We start from the raw sequence: 22331 nt of genomic DNA on the forward strand, positions 1-22331 counted from the left end.
ACTTCTGAAACTGGTCTAATTAGACGTCTCGAGTTACCATTATATAAGAATTACTATGGACTCGGGGTATTTTTATTGTTATGAGCTGGTAAAGAGCGACTGATGATGACTGCATTGCTAAAAATCAAAAATAGCCGTGGCAGGAAACAATAAATACCTATTTTTAAAACACTTTCACTTGAACATTAATTTTCTCCTGTGTGGAATTATAACCCCCAATTTTACACCGTTTGCTAGTCCGCATAAAACAAATGAGATAATGCAGTAATTAGCCAGTTTTAGTGGTGTTGCCCTTGGACAGAATCATGCTTGTTGTTTCCCCGTCTGGTCCTTGTGAGAAGCTAAGCTAAACCAGGAATATGTTAAAGGTGCCATCATGCTTCTATACAGTTTTATATACATGATACGTTACCCCCTATTGATCTGGAGGATACATTCAACAGGTGGCCAATTCTTACATATCACACCTTTATGTGAAAACATCTATTTCCAGATATGATATATTTTTTTGATAGCTTGCATGAATCAGAAGCATATTTTCTGTATTTATTATACTGTGTGTCTTTGCTCTCTGCGTGTTAAAGTGCAATTTCCCCCTTAATGCTTTGGTAGTCTGTGAGAGAAGATGTTTTAATTACCATTAGTAAAAAATGACAAACTTCAGATCAAAATGATGCAAAGCAGACCTGTATAACGGCAACAAGCACACTGAAGGGGCCGCTGTAATCTCTTTGTATTGCCTAGCGACACAAGCACAACACTGCCTGTCCGCGAGAGGGCGTGAGCTCGATTCAAATATCCACATTCATCACACATGAAATTGGTGCATGTGGTCGCAACGCCGCGGTGATGAATCGTGTCTCTGCCCTCGAGTGCACGACGTGAGTGAGGGGAAGAAATGAAAACGTTCTATTCAATTCCGAATTTGTAACTCGTGGTGATTTTCCTGGAAAATATTTTCTGAACATAAAATAAAAGTGTTCTATTACAGAAATAAAAATGTCACAGAGGCACGTGTTACTCAATACGCCGAATGACATATTGACCCCTCGAAGCCAAAACAAAGTCTGTAATACCTCTTGAAATAACAGTCTATTCAGTAGCAGAGGACGTGATCCCCACCGGACCACAAACTGAATTTTGATACTAATCACAGAATACTGATTCACCCTACTTTCAATAGGTTTTCCAGATCGTTAAATAGCTTGAAAAGTATTCAGTCATTACCTCATTTGTGTGATATTCAGAACAACCTGTGTTCTGTGGAAAAAAGGAAGAAAGGACTTCAGCTGTGAAGGTGAATGCTGCCACCCAAAGGGACAAATGACTCATGTAAAGCTGAGCTGGATCGGAGCACAGAAGCAAGTTTTTAACAACTTAAGGGACAGGAATGTTGGCCTGTTGGTCAGTTGGCCATTTCACTCCAGTCCAGACTGAAATATCACAGCAACTACTGGATGGACTGTCGTTAAAATCCAGTAGAGATATCCGTGGTGACCAAACAATGAATTCTACTGAGTTTTCACCTATAGTACCACAAGGATGTCTCAAAGGGAAATATCTAGACCAATATTACATTGTATTTATTTATTTGTAAGGACAAGGCACATGAATCACCACTCCAGTAAAGATATTCTTTATGTTCCCTTTACATCTTTACGTTGCACAATACGTGAAGACATAATGGTACTCCCATCCCATGTTTGTGCTTCTGTTCAGTTCTGCACATTGTGGCACACAAAAAAGCTAAAATGTGTATAAATATAACCTCTTTATAGCCCCCCTTAAAAAATTCCACAAGAGAACTAAAAAAGTTAGGCTCATGGATACGTAACTTGAACCTGTCAGTGGGTTTGCACAAATATGGCTGACAAATGGGGTTGACAAGCTCTTTTAGTAAAAATAATATGTCAAAATAAAAAAATGTAGTACAATAAAAATAGTGATAAGTTATAGTCAGGAGCAGAAGTAACTAATTACAACTTCTCAAATCACTGTAATTAGTTCATTTCTTCGGGTACTTTTTTGTATGTATTAATTACTGTATCCACGGCTGCTGATAATAAGAGTTGGAGCCCCTGTCTTTGTTGGAGCGATACAGTATGTCCTGTTAAGGGCTGGGGTTTGTTATTTACATGAGAACGCATTGAATCCAACGCAGAGGCAATCTGTCACCTCCGAGGTGGCAAACAGTCATACTGGACTGGCTGACAGTGTCACACAAACTCAACTTACCTCAACTTCAAGTCGGTCCGGACCTACAGAAAAAAACATATGCTTGAGTTCAGGTAGTTACAGCTCTCTTGATCTCGGCTTTCTGCCAACAGTCCACTGCAATGTGTCATGTTTTACAGATAAGAAAATACACAGTTTTTGACACACAGTTGTGTCAGTGATGACACCAAATGATGACGATAAACATGCGTCAGAAATCTGAATTTACCGCTCATGAAGCGTCCATTATTTAGGGAGTGCTGAATGGTCAGACGAGGGAGTGGTACTGGGCAACCCAAGTCATAGCAGGTAGTCACTCATCCAGTCTTTGCTTCTCTTAGTACTTAACTATATTTTTAGAAAACAGAAAGGAGAAGGAATGTTTTCAGACATATAAATTGTGTGAAATAATTTGATAATCAGTTTAATTTGGCCACAAATACCATATTGGCTCTCAGATAGCATATCCTCCTTGACATTTATTAGCGTGCCACACACCAGGAATTAAAAACCGCACCATCTTTAAAAGTCAAGGCGTATCACACCACCAGGATTTATTTTTCCCCAAATGCTCCCTTTATGGAGCCATAATTATAGAATTCTCATTTCCATAAATCTGTCGTAAAACCCAGAGCGAAACTTCCATGTGGAACAAAGGCATTGTGTTCTGATCCTCCCTGTGACCAATCAGGGCTGTGACTATCACTAAGATCTCATCAGCCTTTTGAGTTATTCGTCAGGATTGAGACTTCTGACTTTCCTTCAGTTAAATTTAAGCAGTTTTCAACTTTGCGCCATTTCTTGGGTGGCTGAATGGTATAGTCATCTGGACAAATGGAATAATTATTTGGGTGTCTGTCTGCTCCTGCGGCTTGTTCATATAAGCAGGTATGAGTCAAACGGTATCTGTGGCAGGAATGCTGTGGCTAACCACAGCTATGGATGGAGAGAAGCTCCACATAAACACAGTTGCCTTGTTTTAATCCAGCTTTAGATAATTTAAACAAGACAGCTTTAACACTGTATATATCATGTCAAGTTTCACACTGGGCTTTGAGTCAACTGTCTGACTCTCCAGTGTTTATAGGCGGATCGCCAACTGATGGACAAACAGCGACCTGTTAGTGTTTTCAGCCTCCGGCTTTTTTTTTATGTCTTTGGATTTAACTTTAATTTCTAAAATGATTTTTTCACTCCATCATCATTTGCCGAAACTCAATGTTAAGAACGCTTTGTGACAGCATCAGCGACCGGGCAAAAATCGTCTGGGTGAAAGTAGTACCACCAGCCTTTAAGGACCCACCAGAGAGTAGCAGTGAATTACAGCACTTCTCGCTCATTTATCACGGCCCGGGGTTCAAAACTTCAGCTGGAGGGACCGTTTAGATCACGGCCAGGATTCTTCTCAAGGAGAAAACGTGCTGCCAACAAGAACAGCCACAGCTGGAGAGGAAAATAAAGCCTCTTTCTTCGACATGAAATTGGCTGCCTGGACTTGGTGTAACATTTTGCTGCACCTAGCTCAGCAGTTACCTCTCCAGACTGAATGCACAAAGTCACGTCCCACGTTGAGAGCTTTAGTTTAATAGTACGAATGGGCAATTTACACTAAATTGATTCCTGTGTAAAAACCTGCTAAACAAAGTGTATGTCAAACCACGTTTGTAAGGAGTGAAGTCTGATTTGAGCCCATTATCCCTAATGAGATAAAGAGTACCAACTGAATGTTATGTTGTTACCTATGCATAAGAAGTACAAAGTGTAGTATGGCTGCTCATTGTTTGACTTTGACCAACACTGACTAAACTGGCAGAAAATGGATGGAGTTCCTTCTGAAAGAGGACATGGCAAACAATGTTCCCACAAGTTTTCATTGTGCACCAGATACATTTGAGTTTGCATTAATGTGTAATCAGACAGTATGGTCCACACGGATTACTATCTGGTTTACGCCAAAATCTGAAGTTAGCATGTTAACCATCTTGGCCTGGACCTGAATACCTCTTTCTGTGTAAAGCTCCTGTGCTAGCGGTGTAAGTTTGGCTAGCTCCACGGCTAAGTGAGCTCATGAGTTAACTGAAGTGGTTTGTCTCCTCTCTCAGAACATCTCACATCATATTTCTGGCCAATGTATGTGCAAAAATTCAGTTTGTTTTTGCTTTGTTTTGATCCTTACCAAGGAAAATGTTAGAAATTATGGAAATGTCTGATTCCTTGCTGCTAAATGCTAATACATATTGTAGCTTGCAGCTAAATTTGAATGTTTGTCTTTCAGATCTGGGCAGGTACAGTGGATTTTAAGAGCTATTTTGCTGGAAGAAATTCTAATGAGAGCTGTGAGGGTGAACTAAAACCAAAACAATGAGCTAAAATACATTAAAATGCCAAAGTCTCTGTGGGTTTAAGTGGTTATTTCTTTTGGGATTTTGCAATATTAAAACATGAATTCTAACAAATTTAAGAGGAAAATCTGATAAATTCTCCTTAGCGGACGCAGTGTTGCATATAAATTGATGGGGGAACATCTGTTGTTCAGTTGTCATATCAAGCACGCAAAATAATTTCATTTTTCAAGCTTTTCATCAAAACTCTTGACCGTTCATTCAACCATGCGACGATGACGTTCCCGTCCACGCTGAAGAACACTCTGAACTTTTATTGATCCCTCACGCAGCGGTTTTAGTTAAAGAGACTGGACTTGAAGACAGGCACTTCCAGTAATCGATAAAGTAATGACAAATGGCCGGCCTTGCTCTCCCTTTCATCAAACATTTGCACTTCCTGCGGCAAATTCCAGCACTGTGACTTGTCCAATAAAAAGATGGAACATGTTTTTACTGAAACATGCTGTTGTGAAACACTGCATTCTGAGTGGGAAGGTTGACTTTCCATTACTGCTCTGGGGGATTTTTTTTTTGTCATTTAGTGTCCTTTCCAGCGGCGGACTTCATAAAATAGCCTTTTGTTGTAACTTGGATGTTAGTTTCTTTTCTTGATATAAAAGCAAGATTTTGTAGATAACCCCAGACTGCAGGTCATTGTATGATGCTAACAAATTGAATCTGATGTGACTCTTTATTACTTTTTTGTACATAGATACCTGGGTAGCTGGAAGCAGCTGAGAGCATTTCCCTTAAGTGCTTAGCAACCATGTTTACTCATGCCTATCAACAGACTCCCAAAGGCCTTTCAACACAGTTACAAGGAATCTGTATTGCTCTATTTGGCTGTGGACCTATACAGCTAAGCAGATGCAGATGTATGATAAGAAAATGTAATTTTGTAGCAACAAAATCACACATGCTTGTGCCTGGTACTGAACAGCAACATTTACAAGACACTAAAGTAACAGTATCATAATCTTTCATTGTTGGAATCAACGTCAGCATTGTTTTCCCATCACTTATAAAATGACGAACCGCTCTGTCATTACGGAGATGTTGTTTTCGAAGAGTGCACCAATCAGGCAGAAAAGGATTGACGAGCACCAAATTATATTTAAACATAATGAAAACCGGCCGTTCATTTTGGAAATCCTCTGACTCATGGCGATTTCGGTAAAAGAAAATCGTATAATGAAGGCTTAAAGGGCCTCTTCAGACATTACAGGCAGAGTGGAAAAGTTTGATTGAAGTCCATCCAGTGACGACTGCAGACGTCACATCTTTACAGACTGATTATTGGTATCGGTGTCACATCTGGAATGTTCATATTTGTGTTTGTCTTCTTGTTTGATTTGGTTACACAACCTTCATAATTCACACTGGGCAACAAAAGGAGACTGTTTGTTCTTTCCTGGATTAACAAACAGCAGATCTGTGTGCCGGTGGTACCACCAGTCATACCAGACATTCCAGCCACCTCCGTTGACAAATCCTGCGCGACTCAAGGTTTTATCCTTTAGCATGCACACTCCGTCACTTCCAAGCCTGTTATGTAATTGAAGTCTGCTGTTTCTGAGACTTCAACGGTGGCTGTCCCTCTCAGCGGGGCACAGTACGAGCGAGGACGCCGGCCACCTTATAAGGGCAAGGCTATCCCGAAGAAACACACTCCCCGGACAGAAATGGTATGTACTTTGAAAAAAAAAGACAACTCCCAATTTTCAGCTGTCTGTCATCCGCTGTGTCAATTTGTTTGTCTATTTTGCATCTAGTTTATTGAGTTTCCTGGAGGTGTTTGTCTGAGACTGTGAGAGCTGCGAGCTGTTTATCTCAAGAGGTTCTTTCCAGTGCAGTCACGGCTGATGTCATGAGAGTTTCCCTTCCTGAGCGCACTGATTGATTGCTGCTCAGGTTGAGTCAGATTCACTGCGGCAGCTGAAGACGAGCTAATGAGCCGCAGCAACATGCCATTGTATTATCTAACGATGATTAAGGCAGAGATGCAGTGGGAAGAGTTTAATCAAAAACTATGTGTCTTTTTATTTATAGTTGGGAAACGGTGCGTAGGGGCTGTGAAGTCAAGGCTTTTATCAGTTGGAGTAATCTTCAAAGACACCCACACACACACACTCACCCACCTCCCAGACTCCCTGCGGACAGGAGTTGCCACTTTGGTGCAGTTTCATAAAACATCTGGAACATCATGCTGCTCTGGAAGCAGCGGTAGAGTGGATTGCACAATCGGCTATCAGCGCTGTGTGATACCAAAGAAATCTGAACATATACAGGAGCGTCTGCTCCTTTCCCGGATTTAGTGGGGACAGAGATCTGTGTTAAATTTGTGGTGTCTAACAATGTGTGCGTGTTTGTGTGTGGGCTCTCCGGGGTGTGCCAGAGTTCATGCACTAGATTGGGTTCAGCTGCTGTCAACAAAGCCGTTGTACCAGTGGATCTCGTGTTAACTAACTGAAGTGGAAACTTAGATAACCAGAGGTAAATCTGGGATGGCGTGCCTACAGCGCCAGTTAATTAAAAATGTGCTTGTTGCCGTTGCATTGTGTAACTTTCCAAGGTACTTGTTGGTTTAATTAAGAATGCTGGTGATGGCTGCATTCCACTTATGTGAGCCAGCAGGTTCCTGGTATTGTTCGTGCCAGTTCAATGGAATGAATAACTAGGAGAATATTTTGTTTTTAAAAGCCGTCCTTATTGTTTTGAAGTTACACCTGCACTTTCCAGCTACAAGAAGTCAAAATTAGCCATCTGCTCATCTTCGAACTTTGCTTTAAATGTGCCTATCTATTGACTGATTCTAGTGGGAAACCTTACACAGAAGAGTTAATGTTTAAAAGCAACCCTGAGTGTATAGGTGGTAGAGTGTTCTAATCTGTGTGTGCTCTGGAACTGAGAAATCTGCAATGGCTAATGCTTGGCCACTTGAGAGCCGCACAATAAGAAGCAACAATATTTTTTTACTATCAACTCATAACATTTACATTCATCCTAAGTCTCGTTTGTGTCCACCTGGCATCCAAGTCCAATATTCACTCTCTTTAAGCTCCGTTTTTGTTTTTTACCAAGTCCTGAGGGAAATATTTAACAATTTAGCTGCTAAATGCTCCATCACTGGTGTCCCCATGTTAAACAAAAAAAAAACACAGCAAAAGGGCTCACTTGGAATCTACTATGGTCGATAAAACATGATAAAAATGATTTATTATATAAAAATACTGGTTAGCGCAGCTTTAGGGCAATATAATATTAGTCACAAGTACGTTTTCAAACTTGCAGGACTTCACAATAACTTAAAAAGCATGCAAAATAACCTGGCAGCTACAATATTCCTCACTAGTATTAAAAGGGGCTCTGTGGAAATTCTGTGTTGTGCTGGAAGTAAGGTAAGTAATGTAAGCAACTACTGCAGAAAAAAAAAAAAAGATTGATACGTGTACATTTCAACAGATTTTTACATAACACCTCTTTAAAAGGATTTATTTCACAGCTAACTGCAAAAGAGCTACAACTCTGTTTCACCAGTATTTCAATAAATGTAAGTTAATCTTTTCTCCACCAGTAATTAAACATTCAGTGGAACAGTCTTTCCACCCCTGAATCTAAAGCCCGACCGCCAAGAGTGAGAACCAACGATCCATTTTCATCTGTCAGAGCCTAAAATGATTGCTAATGCCAATATTCAGACACAACGCAGGCTCCCACACATCATTTGTAGAGTGAAACAAGGACAGCGAGAGGGACGAAAAAAAAACAGATATTTGGGTCACCGTCATTTAGCGACAAAGATAGCAACTTTCTGCTTCCATTCTCCCTCTAATTACTGCGACGACCCAAAGGTGAATACTTGTTACCATGACCTTTTCCATCACATCTTGTTTATATACCAAGTGAATACATTGCAACATGATCCGAGCATGGTGCCAACGGAAAAGGAAAGGTACAAACTGATACAGCAGGTCTAATAACTGTTTGGCTGGCTGTATCTGTTCTTTGTCTAGGCGAGAGCTGCTGCTCTCCCATTTCCTTCTCTCCTTCCCTTCTTCTCCCCGCTGAGGTAAAAATGAGTCACTGAGTCAGCAGCTGGTCTCCGTCATCCCCAGTATCGCCCAGGATTCCACAGGAGACCAGCTGCCGGATCGCTGCGCTCTGACGACATCACTTCCCCCTTACCCTTTTATAGACATGTTCCCCGCCGGCAAAAAAAGGGCCTGTAATGATAAAAATCGACGATTATTAGATATCCGTTCATGTAAATCAGTCTTTAACTTGTGTGGTTTTATTTAATGTGTTTTTGTTTAAACAAGCCCTGTGTTCGTCCTTGGGGGGCACGGTGCTACAAATTGACTTTACTGCCTCCTTTCAAGACACTGTTTTCCCTGTGGAAGCACTCGAAGGCGCGCTGTACATAATATACAGTAGATGGGCGCAATCCTTCTCTCCGAGGCCACCTCTGTACATCAGCAGGAAACAGGCCCCGACAGCAGAGCAGGGGTTTAGAATAACACACTGTCTTCAGAGTCTCTGTCGGGATCCCCATTCATTACAGCATCTCTAGTGCCTTTTTGTCTTTAATCAGCCGCGACGTGTCAGCGTCACACTCCAATATCATGAAAAACAAAAGGCTGGCGTCACTTTCATCTGAGGTGGTGGGTGTTTTTTAATATAAAGAGGAAGACTTGCAGAAGTTAAATAAGACTGAGAGTCTCCAGTTATCCCAGCCAGTGCCCTGTGAGGCGGCATTCAGGAGCATTTTGGACTGATAAGTCTCTTTGCTATTCTTTCAATGATATATACTCTCCAGTTCTGATATAACTGATGCTAAAGCAGCAGCTACGCTAAACTCATAGCCGCTATTGTTGTTTTCAAACAGTCGCTTCTTCTGCTGGTCACCACACCCGAACTGCACCCGCGGCTGCCAGTAATTCCTTGCAAGGTTATCCTGGAACGGAGGATGTGGACAACCTGGAACTGCTCAGGTTTATTTTTGTCGTTTCGTCCAAAGAGTTGGAACACAGAGCGAACACTTGTACTTTTGTTACCGCACAGAACAAAAATGAATCACAACAACAAAAGGGAAGGTCTGAGCTTTTGCAAGGCCTGTTGATTACGCTTGAGTGGAATCCATCACTGAAGGTTTGGGTCGAGGTGTTTAGCTTTCCCATTCCACTGGCTGAACGGACAGGCAGGTCTCTGTCTCGCTCCGTCTCATCTTCCTTCCCGTTTTTTTTTTTCCTGTGAAGGGAGGTGTCACGCCGCGTGCTGCTTATTTGAGGAGGCGCTGTGGAATCTCCCGTCCCTCCTATTCTGCCCCGTGCAGACGGTGGGGATGAGAGCTGGCCCCGTCGCTGCCCACTGACAGCTCACTCTCAGACACCCTGCTCCTCGCCCGATGTTTATCCACGCTTGGACTCGGTGGAAAATACAGCCTGAATTTCTTGGCGACGGGGCGAATCTCTCCCCATCCCTTCACCTGTTTTGTTTTCCAGGTGGAGTAGTGTTGGAACCACCTGATGCCCTTTCTTCACTTCTTCTCGGGTAGTTTATCACTCCTCCTCATCTGTTCTCAGTTTTTCAAAGAGAAAGCAAAAACCCAGGACAGAGGGAGATAAAATCTTTAGATTGCGTTTTAATTGTGGTCTGGAACTGATCGAGTAGCTTTAAAAAAAAAAAAAAAAATCCAGCTTTATTGACTTTGGCAGGCTGAAGATTTTTAAGCATCAGAGCACAGTGGCCCATTGTTTTCCAAGCTCAATTGTGGGCGATGTTGCTTGAAGCAAAAGACGCTCACTGATCCAAATGATTAACTCTGGATGACTGGGTACACTTTTCTTCACCGGATCATTCCTTTCTCATTGGAAGAAACTCTAATGACCAAAAGAAAACACAAGTAAATACAGCAGTTAGCTGTAGTCCCTTCCAAAGAAGCTGCATTGTTCTTTATAATGAAAATGTGAATATTTACACTAGTGACCGTAATTAAAGTCATAATCGTTTAGACAACGTTTGTTTCCACTGGCACTGCAGCTGAATGAGCAAAGTAGGTACTGGCACTTACCGGACTGAAATAGTAGAAATAAACTGAACATCATCAAATTAGTATGTAGCCTGTAAACGTTCAGATATCAGAATAAGCTTTACAGTTCACTGATGTGATGACAAGGAACAGGAACGTGATGCATCTAGAGTTTAATGACAGCTAGGCCAATTTATGGATGGACAAATGAGTTAAATGAATAATCTGATAACCCTACAGTGACGACTTTGGGTTCAAAAAGAGTGTTAGCATCACCTGGCTTTCCTCTGGCACAGGCCTGAGTAGATATTGACTGAATTATCATTTTTATGGTCAAAGTTTTCCATTAACTCCTTCAAATCATAATCTTTTTTTCCCTAAAATGCCAAACTATTCCTTTAATCCAATGCAAAATTGATGCTGAATCGTTTCCAGAGAAGAATATTCAGCCATCTCCCGCATTAAAACACACCGGGCCTTGATTGTTAATTGACTATTTATATTGTCTTGCCAGAAGCATTGTTCCTCCTGTCAGTGCGGCTCTTTGGGCTGGACCGGTTACCGACCAAACCCAGAAGAATCTGCACCGAATGTTGCTTAATTGTAGCAGTTTGGACTCTGTATGTATTGCATGATTGTCTGGCTCTGACATACTCTTACTGGGTGCAGATTACTCTCAAATGTAATTGCTGATCCATTAACACAAAATGTTCACTTGTGCTATTCTTGACTCTGGATGGCTGGGTGTGTTGAGCCCTTCATTAACAACAGTAAGTCAAAATCAAGATTTGATTGTTGGGTGTTTACTAGTATTGCACTGTATATATATACAGTATTACGAATGTTAAGGGGACTTTTCTGGTTCTTGTGGGACATACAGAGACTGGACGCCCCTCCCTGTGTGTGAGCAGCACTGTGGTGTTTGGCTCCTGGGCCTACATGACACCATGCCTCTGTAAACTGGCCAGACTGACTTTCCCTCTCATTTGACTTCAGTGACTGCTTTTATTATAGTCTTACATTCAATTTTCTGCAGCTCTGGTGAGAAAGTGGAGAAAACGAGTTCAAAGCTCACGAGGAGAGGAACAGCAAAGCTTTTTACAGCGTCCTCAAGAGAGAACTTTTTTTTTTTTTTGCTGGAAACTATCCGATTAAACTCTCGGTCTCTGGATTTTTGAGGTCATCCGGTTTCAACCTCATCTCACCCTGGGTCCGCTCCGTCCAAGGGATCACTTCACACCCTATTTGAAATCTGCTGCAGTGGCAAGTCCCCTGGGATCAGTAAATAAAGGGAACCGACAAAGCTTCGAGCCGTGGGGTCAACCCTTGCATAATCACCTTCAGTTCGTCGTCAATCCCGATTGAGAGCAACGCAAATTAGCCCTTGGGGCAGCAGAACAAGACAAAACATCTGCAGCTCTGCTCCTCTCTTCCCATCCTCTCAGAAAATACTGGAAACCCCACGGCTGAAAACACCTTCGGCCCCATCATCTGGTCCTCTTTAACACCCGGCAGTAGATCCGCCCGCTTGGGCTCAGTCGTCGTGTGATACTTCAGCTGGACCAGGCAAACTTGTGGGTTTTATTCATTGTTGGACCAATTTGAAGGAATCTTTTTTTTCTTTTCAACTGCCACCTCATGAAAGAGTCAGTTCTTCACTTTCCAAAAGCAACAATCTGCACGTGTTGATTCTCACCAGAGCTGACAGCGTTGAGCCTGTATCAGATTGATTTAGAGCCTCACTTGGTTCGGTATTGATTGAGAGTGTCGGTATGCAGAAAAGGGGGACCGATCCTTTCATTTGGAAAAATGCAAATCACTCCACTTCCTCAGCCATCTGTTTGTCATTTTTGCATGTGTACGCCTCGGAGTGGATGTCCACAAACTGTTGCTATGCAGAAATGTCGTATAAGCGCCTGCAGCTGACCATTTAGGGGAGCATGTCCAAGTTGGACGAGGGTCAAATGGCAAGCCTATGTCCAGGGAGGACAGTGGGAGTGAGGGGAGGACATGAGGAGGCAGGGAAGAGGGCTTTGAGTCACGCAGCACAAAGGAGTGAATCACGCCGGGTGACTGACTTGACTGGTGTTTGGATCGGTCACAGCCGTGGAAATGGCTGGAATCTAAGCCACGGCTGGGAAGGCGCTCCACATGTGTACGCTTGACGGGAGTGTGTGCTGATGAGCCCACACACTCGTTAAGTCAAAAGTCGCACATGTGCTTACACGCAAATACAGAGACACAAGACACATCATAAAGGTCATGCTCATCTTTTGGAAACGTCAAAAATTGTGCAAGAGCATCGAGCAAATAAAATCTGTTCTATCTGGAAATATTTATTCACGCTCCCAAATAATTAGTGATGAACATTTGCAGCTCTGCTCTTGAGCTATTTTGTAAGTAGTTGTTTATCCAAAGGGACACTATGTAGTTTTGGAGACTCCAATATATATGAGGTAATAATACAAACTGAATTTTCCTCGCTGAATAAACAATCTGTTCTCAGAGGAAAATAAGGTCCCCAGAACACAATTTGAAGCTAGATGGCTAGATGATAGGTGGCAGGGTCCGCCACATATAAACAGAGTGAAACAGCAAGAAATTGTGTCGTCCTTTAAAGTCAGTTTGTTTATTCGGTTCATTCAGTCATGAAAACTGAAAAAAAGGAGCGTTTGTTTATTCAGTTTGTTTAGCTCAGAGAAGATCTTTCTCTTCTGATTAAAATTTTGGGAAGAGAGCAAAAACTGGCTCCGTCGGTGACAGTTTACATACCACAGAGGAGACAAATTATGTGGACGCACGGAGAAAAAGACAGGAAGAACTAAACCAAACACAGGAGGAATATCTCACCTTCACGTTAAACCGTAGTTGACCCCGTGCCCATGCGTCGGGTCGGGACGGACGGAGCTAAAGTTAGAAACTGAGGGGATATGAGAGAACTGTGTGAAATGAGAACGACGAGCTGCTGACACTGTTTATTTCTCCCATCACCTCCTGTAGCCTGGGGAAAGTAAGCCCTTTCAGATATATATTGTGTGTTCCACTTTGGCTGTGTTACGCTGTCTGAAGCAGTTGCTTTCTGCGGACTGCTTCCGATCCATCACGAGCATGATATACCGTACCCCTGTTGCTTAAAGGCAGCTGAGGATTCGACCTGTGTCTTCCTTCACAATAACCAGATGCCCAGAAGTGAAGACAGACATCTTATTATTAAACTTCTCATAAGAAGGCTTTTTTTTTTTTTTTTTTTTGCTGTAGCAGTGGTCATGCTGGAGCAGACTGCTGAGTCTGGGAGAAATGCTCATTGACCTTTGGGATAAAGCGAAACAGATTTCCACAAGCACAGAGAAAGAGTTTCATCACAATAACCCTTGTGACTTTCTTTTGAAGGGGAAGCGCACAAACCACAGCAGGAAAGGACCGCCAGCGCCGCTCTCTCTCCAAAAGTATTTAATCTTGTTCTCTTATAGGCTGGAATGCGGAGGATAGCCGTGATTATCCAGTCTCGGATGTCTTAAATCACCAACAGAAGCTTGCTTCTTTTTCTGCAGACTCACGTATTCTCCCCTCTCTCCCATTAGCTTAAGCTCTCTCTCCCATCATGCCTTGGCTTTATAATACACTGTTATGCAAAAAGCAACCATGTGGATGGATCAGATTATGCACATGGAAAAGCAGGGGCGTAAATACAAACGGTGCAATAACAATGCAGGGCTTAGAGAGAGCAGGCCCACCTGCAACGTACTGTGTGGAGAACGGGTAAAAGTGATTTAAATACAAAAGACCTATGTTCAACCTGCCTATGTACCTATGTTCAAAGAGTTAATATGTTTGTGAGTATGCACTCAACAACTAGTTACCAGCATGCCCATCCTAACCACCCTACACCACCGTGTTATAGTTGCTGCTCACAGTGATGAACCCCCAGAGGATTAGCGTCCAACTCTCTGGCGCCTTTCAGCTCATTGTTTTGGTTTTCTGTTTTGGGTCAGTCTAAACGCTGCAAAAGGCAAACAGCAGTTGATGGTGCAAGTGCTCCGGTAACCTGATCAATGCCACCTGCCCGACACCAAACACCAGACAAACAAAGTTAGTGACTCACTAGTGAACATGTTTAAACATTTAACAGTGTAGGAGAGACATAAACAAAGCTAAGGAAAGTAAACATTGGACTTTCAGATTTAGCCACGTCTTCCAGTGAGTGCTATTTCTGGACTGTAGTCACATCAACCTAAAAAGTGAAAATATGTCAAAGTTTTGCTTTTATGAGCATCATGTATAAGTTTTCTTTTTCATGAGTTTTCATGATATCGCCATAGAGCTTTGATTCATCTAACAGTGGGGTCTGCACTTTGTGGCAGATTACCTTTAAACCGACTAGAGAGAAAAAAATATCTTCAAATCATGAAAGTACTTTGTTTCATAATATACTGTGACCCTGTCCACAGAGTACAAAATACAGATGATGAGGATCTTCAGAGCTTTTGGTATCTGGATCCTCTTCTTTGCTTTGGCCTGGTCCAAGTTATGGGGATCAAAACATAGCAGCAGACCAAGTCTCTATCAGATAAAAAGGCCTAAAGGCCTGAGGACATTTCATGCACATGTGGTCTCTGCAGTGCTAAATCCTGGGGAATGGCATGGTGGAAGATAAGAATAACTCAGTGGATCATCATCATAACCTATGAAGAACAGTGTCTGTGATTCTGATATAAAGATATTTAAATATTTTCTGTGGGATATCATGAAGTGAAAACATCAGTTCGATTGCAACACTGTCATCTTTTTATGTCACAGAATGTACAGTACTTTCAATTCTTGAGATTACTTGAACAAAATGTCCAGGAGCTGCTTCTTTGTAACTGCACCGTCTCTCCTCGTACCGTTTTCTCTACATATGCACATCCACTGCTGGTCAGCACGTGTGAAGCACGTGTAAATACCTCATGGGTTTCTGGGAATCAATCAAATCAGCAGAATTTATTCCAAAATATGTCCAACTATATTTAGGATGCTATCCAAACTCACCGCTACCTTTGAAAAAACATAAACCTACTTTTAAGTCTGAGCTGTTCTCTGTCCACATGGTGAGCTTTAATTGAGATGACATCGGGGCGAATGGTAGAACACATCTGAGGTGGCAGGAAAAACACAGCGGGCTGCCATGGGACTGTATATCCTATATTCTGTTGGTTTAGGTTTGGTGGGAGAACAAATATTGAAGTCAGATTTAAAAATGAATCCTGTGCACCTCTTTTCTCTGGAGCCTACATAAAGAGACGGTGACCACAGCATCCCTCCCTTTCTCTCTGCAGCTGTTAGACTCTCTCCCTTTCAGCCAAGGCGCTCCAGCCTCACTAGACATCTCGAATGACTGCTGTCAGCATGGTCATTAAGTCTTTCAGTCTGGGTATGTTTAAACAAGCTCCTCTGGTGGCCAGTGGCCGCACAAAACCAATTCCCAGCCACGGGAGGACTTGCTTGTCTCTGCCCAAATTCATGCCTCGGTCCACTGAATGGCTGGTCAAACATACTTATTGTAAGTTAGAACAAACAATCCGAGTCATGGTTTTGTTAGCTTCCTTGGTTGCTTGCGATGAAAGGGTACAAAAACTAGAACCACCTGTTCCTGTTATCACCTATGCACAATGTAATACTGTCATGTATGGCTTGCATGTCTTTCATGGACTCAAAGGGAAATTAAGATCCTTATATAATTTCTAATGTAACAAGTCTTTGAGTTTGAAGCTGAAGCTATGCTAGGCAAAGTAATGATTTGAGCTACATGCTAATGTGCTCACAGTGATAACGTGCTTCATCTGCTGCACGCCTCTTCTGTCCATGCCTACTGTTTTCTGACATCTATGAAGTCACAGTCTTGGTCAGATCTGCTGTAAATCACCTCCGTATCTTATCTCTTGTTGTCAAACTGCCCTCTGGTGGACTTGGAGGCTGTGTTTACTTCAGGTTCTGTGTCCACCTCAGGCTGTTAATTCCAGTCCAGCTGAGTCCCGTTACCTGTGGTTTTTCTCCAAGTGATCCAATGTCTTGGTCAAGATCTCTAGGGCCACTGGCTTCACGGCTAAATGAGCCATGACCTTATTTGTGAATGGTAACTAGCTACAGCCAAGGATAGCGAGCAAGGTGCAGCAGTTGTTGTGATATGTATTTGGCGTTACCTTTGAATTCTGGCCAAATTCACATTCATCTGGATGATATAAGTAACAAAATGTAAGATATCTTCCCAGATCTAGACAAGGTACATACCTGTCCGTCTGAGTCCAGCAGTCATAAGGCCAGGGACATGAAATGTCCTCTAATGACAAATCCGCCTGCACAGATGCTCTGAATACCTTCTGCTCTGTGATCTGAGACATCTGTATTTTTGTAGTGAGCCAGTCAGTCAGTTACTAACCAATAGGCTGGTAAGGAGAGGATTTTTTTTTTTTTCAGGGTACACTGGAGATCTACATTGCCCATTAAGTTGGATCGCTCCATAAACATTGAAAACCGCTTCACCATCAATAAGACGGTCTAGTATGATCGCACTATTTCAAAAACAACACTGGATACCATCTCCCTGGGATGATTACCTTTACAGCCTGAACTGTGGCTTTTAGGACAGAGACAGCTTTCAGCGTGGCCCATAAATGTGCCTATTTGATCCCTTGCTCAGTTACAAGCAACAATCTTCCCAGTGCACACACACACACACACACACACACTTACGTTCCTGACCCATTTTTGGCCATCACTAGGGGCCACGTAGGGTACTCCTGAGTGCTTCTGAGTTCACTGCCGCCCTCCAACCCAGGGGAGGTCTACTTTGTTGACCCACGAACAGTGTTAAACACCAGACTTACCTCAGGTGAAGAAAAAGCAGCTTCGGCATTTCTGTCTTTTTGCTGAGTGCTGAAAGATCCCTCAGTGCTCGCCTACACACCAGTAGCAATGTGGATACCGCTGCAGTTCAGAAAGATCCTGCATCGAGCTCCCATGGGAAATAAGGTGTTGAAATATTGTCTTATGTCTAGAGCTAGGTTATGCCCTTGTCATAACATTCTTACAGAGCTAAATGATTTCCTTTGGGCACTGCTGGGATTGCTCACCACTGGGTGATTGTCACGTCAAATAGTAGGAGCTGGCATGCTCAAAACGGCTTGCGGTTTCCTCCTTTCTATTTGTTTCCTGATGTCAGACGTGTGAAGTACGGCCTCTGCACGTGCCTGGAACATTGAGAGCACTTGAAGAGTCCTCAGGCTCTCTTTGTGACATTTTTAAGAGGGCAAGAGTTTAGAGTGCAAAAACCATTACTGTTAATCACCACCATTCCTGTAAAAAATCTGGACATTGTAAACCTCTCACTGACCTTTCCTTAGCGATCAGATCTCAAGTGCTGAAAAAGTGATTGCTTTGTACCCGAGACAACAAAGGTATGCTATTCATCTCAACAGTGCTAGGTATCAGACAGTGGATATGGATCGACAAGAAAATGACATTGTCAGCAAAACTTCCAACAACGGCGGGTCCCACTGATATTCGGAGCCAAGTCTGAGAACGTAGCAGTGACCAAAATTAAAGGCTGAGACAGACTGCCCGGCATGCGCAACATTTAGGACACAGGATAGGCAATAATGAGCCTGGCATTGTTCTCAACAGCATGCTGCCTTCTGTGAGAGCATTTGGTCAGCACTGCCAGCCTGTGAGAGAAAACAGCTCTGCCGCGCAATTTGTCTTAACCAGGCAGGCGTGACGAGCCTCGAGTGCATGTGCGGTAGCTAAATGAGTCAGATCCTTGTGGCTATTGGATATGGGTAATTGTCATCGGCAGCGGTGGCCCTCGACAATAGGCTAGGTGCGATCACAAGACAGGTTGATGTTGTGACAGCTTGGGGATAAGGAAGTCCATCAAGACATGTTTCCATTCCAAAATCAGACCCCTTTGGGAAGTATACGGATGCATGCCACAATGTGTAATCTGCATAGCAAGGCTTTCTTCAAAGTCAGTCAGTGGCAAGAATTCCGATGTCATCTTGTCAACAGACCGGGCTTAGCAAATTTAGTTTTCCCACACACGGCTGCTGAATGAGAATATTTTGTCGACTTAACAGACCCGAACACGGACTTCTTCAACCGAGTGACATGCCCCAGCTCTGCCTGCCAGCAGCAGCCGATGTGGTAGCATACCCCTGTTGTCGCTCAGCTCTCAAGGCCCCTCGAGTGTTGAGGCTCGGAGTTAATGAGTTGAATCTCTGCCCTCTGGCACGAGGAGGCACTTCCTGCAGACTGAGAGGAGTCTCAGGTTGACCGGCTGCAGCTTTCAAGAACAACCGTGTCAGTATGTAGAGCAACATGACCTCTGTGTCCTGAGGTTCTTCTGCTCAGCGGGGAAGACTGATGACTTGAAAATGAGCAGACAGGAGGACACGAAGAATTAGAGGCCCTTTCACTGTTAAATTGCGGGATGATGATGATGATGATGAGTCCTTTAATGGGTCCTCCTTGCTTGACCCAAGGAGAGTAGTTAACCTAATGTCTTCTTGAGAAGTTACAGCATTACTAATCAGGATGGATGACTGCATAAAAACTGTCGCTGATGTGAGCTCCATCGCTGAGTTACCTGTTCAGCGCTTGTGGTCAGAACTACATGGAAACTTTTCCATCTGTAAATTAAAGACATTTTACTTTGAGGGGTGAAGGTTGAATCGTGCATCTGTTCAGACTGATCCTTCACATCAGCGGTTCCCAGCCTTCTTTGTCTGATGTTTCCCTGCATCTGAAATGAGTTCCGTTTCTTCAAAACTGATTTCAAACGGCATGTTATGGATGAATGCATATTGTTAATGTTTTTTTCACACGATTGAACTGTTGGTTGGATCAAGCTTGCAGTGTAGTTCAACTCGACTATCATCTGTTTCAACCGTTTCTCTATTATTTCACTATTTCAACAATTTTTGTAATGCTTTATTTTAAGGTCCCTGTAATAAGTATCTGTTAACAGGTAATAAGGCCCTCATGAGTTCTTATAAGCTGTTAACATTAGTGAGATAATTGTAAGTGTTTCTAAAAGCTTTATTAACACATTCATTGTTAGATTATAAGACATTCACTTTCACAATCAGGTCAGTGATTTAGTTTGAGACAATAAAGTTTATTGTTAAACTGTAAAAAATCTTGCCTCCATTATAGATATTTTCGTTTGAAAGTGTTTGATAACCACATTTAAGGGATTACGGCTAAAAAATGAGCACATGATAAATATATCTGGGGATTTTTCCTCCTTAATATCATATGGTTGGGTTCTATATCTCTGTACTGCTGAAGTCTCTTCTGGGGCACAAGTACACCTGGTTTGTAATTGTTATCTGAAGCTGAATGTTAACAGTAAAGTCCAACTGTGGGATTCAGTTAACATAGAAATCTGAAGATCATCTGCTACACTGAGTCCTACTAATTGTTACTGTGTGTTTAAGGTATTCAATGAAAATGAAACTGCACATTTTTGAAGGTGGACATGTGTTTGCTTATGTAAGTGTGCTGTGTGGAGAGAGGACACGTGCTGTCTGACTCCCGACAGTGGTTTATCACTGAGGATTCTCCGACTTCACTTTGGTGTTATTTCGACCCAGGCGGTCTGTCTCCCATATCTCCAGAAATAATATACTGCTTTCATCAAACCCCCAGCCTGATCTATGTTGGTTTATGTTTTTCTAATGGAGAAAACGTGTTTTTTTTTTTTATTTTTTTTTTTTTATGCTTCTTATGCTCTGTGCGAGTACAAAAACAAACCCCAGTTTCACTGTGGGCCCTATCATGTTTACCTCAGATTTACTGTGGCAATATAGTGTGTTCCCAGCGTTCCCAGTTCACATGCTGTGTTCCTGTTGATGGCATATTCAGAAGCCCTGTAAGTCATTGTGGTGTTGATGTTGAGAGTGGAATTATGGCAAGAATGTGCCGAGATGTTCCTGGGCAGACTGTCGTTGGCTGTTTGTCTCGGTGTTGGTCTGAGGCTTGCCTAATAGTGGCGCTTTGGTTATGGAAGAACACTGAGCTTCTGGATTGATGAAATATCCCGGAGATCCAGCATCTGAGGGCCTTGAATTCATTACACATGTCCCCAGTCTCCACGGTTTAACCCCTCTGATCAAGTGGCGGCTCCAGCTCACCCATGGAGAGAAATACCGCACAGAAGCCGAATCATGTCTCCAGAGGGAGTTTGTTGTCGAGTGTGAGAGCTACTAGAGACTCTTCAAAATAGATAAATAACATTGGTAAGCCACAGAGTTGAACTGAAGGGCGCTCTGAGAGGTCTTATAGAGATGCTTCACTGCTGCTTGGTGTTGAGAAAGAGACATCTGCTTCCCAATTTCCCATGTGGTCTGAACAGAGTTCATTACTTTAATGGTTTATAGAGCCGTGAGCTTGGGAAGAATAAATAGCTGTTGATGTGTGATTACAAATTAGCCTGCTGCAATGAAGCTAGCTGAAGTGGGGAGGCTGTGTGGTCATGTGAAGCTTCTTAATTTTAAGTCCAAGCAGACACCAGCTCCTGGTTTACTGGATCACCAACCAGCGATGAATTACAGTAACTAACTAGGGGCAAATTATAGTCAAATAGCAGATTAAACTGCCAACACCATCGGTTGCAATAAACCTACTGTTGCGCATGTTCGGTGAGAAGCAGGGTATTTAAAATGTCTGACAGCATGAGAAATACGTTTTGTTGAACAAATCTGACTTCTGACCTGCCAAAGCCTGCAAAGCTTCGAGGGGCATAAATCGTCGAACGCGGAGTAGACGAGGAAGTGCGAGAAAATCCGTTGCCCCGTTAAAGGCAGGAATCAATTTCTGTCAACAAAAACTCCCATAACCACACTACCACAGACCTGCTGTTCCTCAATTATAGCAGTAATAAGCACATCGTATTTCAGCATCGGCCGTGCGATCTGAGGTGACATGTTATTTTCTCCTTGCTCTCTTTTTCCTGGATGGAGATCAATGTTTTTTTTTTCTCTCTTTCAAGATTTTAGGCAATCACATGAGCTGAATGATGGGGAACGTGCACGCCATGTGACGTGCTTATTAAATCGTTGTACATAGGTGACTAACTGGAAAACAACCAACTTTTATTGGACCATAAATGCGTTTGTTCACGACTGTAAACAAATGGAATGATTCAATCTACACTACTTTCTGGCAGCCAATGCTCTCCGGCCCCCCCGTCTGCTCTTTGCAGTCCGCACATAGTGTCCCTCACTCAGTGGGACACGTGATACGCAGAGTACAGCATGGTCAAAGGTTAGGAACCCAGTGCAGCGGGGCCTTCTCCACACAGATACTTTTACGGTCGTAAGTCAGTGTGTGAGTGACGGTTAGCGGTGGGCAGGCACCACCAAGAGCATGTGAGTGTGAGGTGTGATCGCTGTACGCATGTGTGTCTCGCTCCTGCCAGACACCACCGAACAGCAGGGTATCGACATCAGAGAGAAGTTCAACAAATCCACGGTCAGATTTAAAGACATGCCGCTGACGCCTGACTGCATTTGTACTTTCTACAAGAACTCTCAGCTTCTCACGGCTAACTTGTTGTGACACATCCCAACCGAGCGTAACCTTAAGGTTTCTCCAGCAAAAAAAAAACAACGCCGTTTTCCCTGCAGAGTTTCCATCACTGATTAACATGTGTGCGTCCTCTCACAGCA

The 22331-nt window shown here is 42.8% G+C and overlaps 1 protein-coding gene across 1 annotated transcript in view; it reads left to right on the forward strand.

Annotated features, from left to right (window-relative positions):
• Positions 1 to 6146: 6146 nt before the first annotated feature.
• Positions 6147 to 22331, forward strand: part of LOC119004381 (KATNB1-like protein 1) — a 34163-nt gene continuing 17978 nt past the window's right edge. The window contains exon 1 of the mRNA XM_037071235.1: positions 6147 to 6283. The gene's annotated coding sequence lies outside the window, so the exon portion shown is untranslated. The remainder of the gene's footprint in view (positions 6284 to 22331) is intronic.

The sequence above is a fragment of the Acanthopagrus latus genome, chromosome 16 (genome assembly GCF_904848185.1).
Source record: "Acanthopagrus latus isolate v.2019 chromosome 16, fAcaLat1.1, whole genome shotgun sequence".
NCBI classification, from domain to species: Eukaryota; Metazoa; Chordata; class Actinopteri; order Spariformes; family Sparidae; genus Acanthopagrus; species Acanthopagrus latus.